Source organism: Condylura cristata, unplaced genomic scaffold, assembly GCF_000260355.1.
Source record: "Condylura cristata isolate star-nosed mole 26May11 unplaced genomic scaffold, ConCri1.0 scaffold00006, whole genome shotgun sequence".
Classification (NCBI taxonomy): Eukaryota; Metazoa; Chordata; class Mammalia; order Eulipotyphla; family Talpidae; genus Condylura; species Condylura cristata.
The window spans coordinates 26,971,630-26,974,013 of NW_004567107.1; positions in this window are offsets into that span (position 1 = coordinate 26,971,630).

Below are 2,384 nucleotides of genomic sequence, written 5' to 3' on the forward strand. Positions count from 1 at the left end.
CGCCGCGCGGCCGCCCTGGCTGCCTGCCCCCACTCCCCGACCCCACTTCTGCGGGCCGCGCGGGTCCGGGGAGACCACCCCCGCCAGCTTCCTGGCTGCCGCCTTTGACGGGAGTCGGCTCGGGGCGGGCTCCCCACCTCCCTGCACCGGATCTTTGACCCCGGGCGGCCACAGATCCCCAGGTTTCGTCCCCGGCCTCCGCGAGCGGCTGGCGAGGATTTGCGCTCTTGCAAAGGCCGGTCTGGAGCGAGCGGGGGGCCTTTTTGTTCTTTGTCACCCGTGTGGAGTCAAAGTCAAAAGCGGGCGTTCCCGGAGTGGCACCCGCCCGGGCCTGCGGGCGTGATTTGCACCCAGGGAGGGATGCTCGCCGCGCCGCGTCCGCAGGCTCCCAGCGCCCTTCGGCGCGCCGCGGGGGCCCTGGGGCGCTCGGGGTATCGTGGGCGTCCCGGCAGGTGACGGGTTGTGGGCGCCGGAGCTTCGGGCCGCGAGCCCCTGAGCGCCTCCGGTGTCCGTCTCGGTGACGCCCCCAGTTCCCTCAGCGCCCGTGTTTACCTACCTTTGGCAGCGTGGGAATCCACCAAACTTTTGCTCTGCTAGAAAAACAGTCTCTTGGGTTTATATACTTTATATTCCTCACCGCTTTTAGTACTTTTAATGATTCTCGGTAAAGCAAAATTGGAAAATTAGGTTTTCATAAGCGTCCTCTATTTATCAGGTAAAAGTCATTATTTTGAATGTCTGATGAAGCTAGTTATTTTGAGATATTCCATCCCAGATTTGAATGCCTTAGGAGACTCACAAGGACAAGGGAGGGGGGTGGAGATTCATGTCCAAACCTTACGGTTGGCTTTTAGATTTCCTTTGTCTAGTTTGCTGTCTTCAACACTCTTCAACCTGAAATTATGCAAATATGGAGCATTCCTAGGGGCAGATTATTAAGCTGTTCAACCACCCCATGAAATACTTAGCGGCCCTAGAGTCACTGTGCTGTGGGCTCGGTGGTTATCAGGTTGGCTCAAATTGGGCATTTTTAATATTTCTGAATTTTATAGCGCATGGGGGGGGGGGTTGGGGAGCAGTGGAACCTTCCCCCTTCCCCCCCCCCTTGTCCTTGTGAGTCTCCTAAGGCATTCAAACTCCGATCTCTGTTACAAAGGAGTAAGCTGGGCTTATTCATAAGAATCATTTTATTTTATTTGCATATAGAAACCACTAACTTGCTGAGACTTAACTGTTCTTGGGCCCAACTCAGTTTTCAAGGGTCAGTGTGAAAGCATTGAATTCTTAGCAGTGCGTCAGCGCGCACAGGAAAACTCGCACAAGCTTAGCGAGGTTAGTCTTCAAAAGCATATTTTTTCATCTATGTCTAGGTCATTAGTTTTGCTCAAAAATGTAGTGTCATGAAGGGCAGCCCTGGCCAGGGGGCAGGTCAGCCTGCTCTGACTGCTGCCATCTGCTTTCTAATGCTAGCCAGAAGTCTTGTTCTGGAAGGGAGAAAAAAAGACAGCATTTACTTTTTTTTTTTTCTTTTCTTTGAGGGGTGCAGAGGGGCAGGGAAGCAGAATCAACAGTGAGGATGGTTTAGGGGTTCCCCAAAGCTGCTTTTGGACCATGTATATGACCACCTTCCCCCAGATCTTGCTGAGAGTCCTGGGCAGCCGGGGCTGCCCTTCTGCATCCAAGCACAGGGGCAGGGGAAGCACCTCTGGGCAAGACTTTAAGAGGCTGGTGGCGGCACTTTTGGGGAAGGAAGGTTGCTGGAAGGCAGTGTGCTCCAAGACCAGCCCACCTCCACGGTGGTGTTGGGGGCAGGGAGGAGCGTGCCTTGTATTATTGTTACTGTTAACTTGTTTTCCTTAGGAAAGAAGTGGCCTTGGGAAAAATAGGAGAAATAACATTTCAAACAATTTAAAATGTTTTTCTAAACGTTCACAAAAGTGGAAGTAAAGATAGTCTTGTTCTGCGCTTCCCTCACCTTAGAAAAGTGTGTGTGGTCTCTCCTTTGCCCTCTCTTAGACTGTGGGCATTTTCTTCTCTAGACTTCTAAAGTTACTGATGAAATTACATTGAAAGGGAGACTCGGCTGCCTGCAAGTTACAGTGTTTCCTAAATTCTTAGTCTGCTTTCAGGGGAAAATATGCCATGCCTTCTCAAGCGCTTTATATGTTCATCTTATTTTTCAAGGGCTTATTTTAAAGCCCTTGAAGTCAGTATTAGAACTTCTCCTAGGTAAGATCTTGAAGATTAACTAGTTCCTGACAGGACTAAAACACACACACACAGTATACATTTTAAAACATTAAAAATAGGCCCTCCCTGGTGGCGCAGTGGGTTAAAGCACTGTACTAAGAATCAAAAGCCACTTCCGCATGAGTTCCATCCCC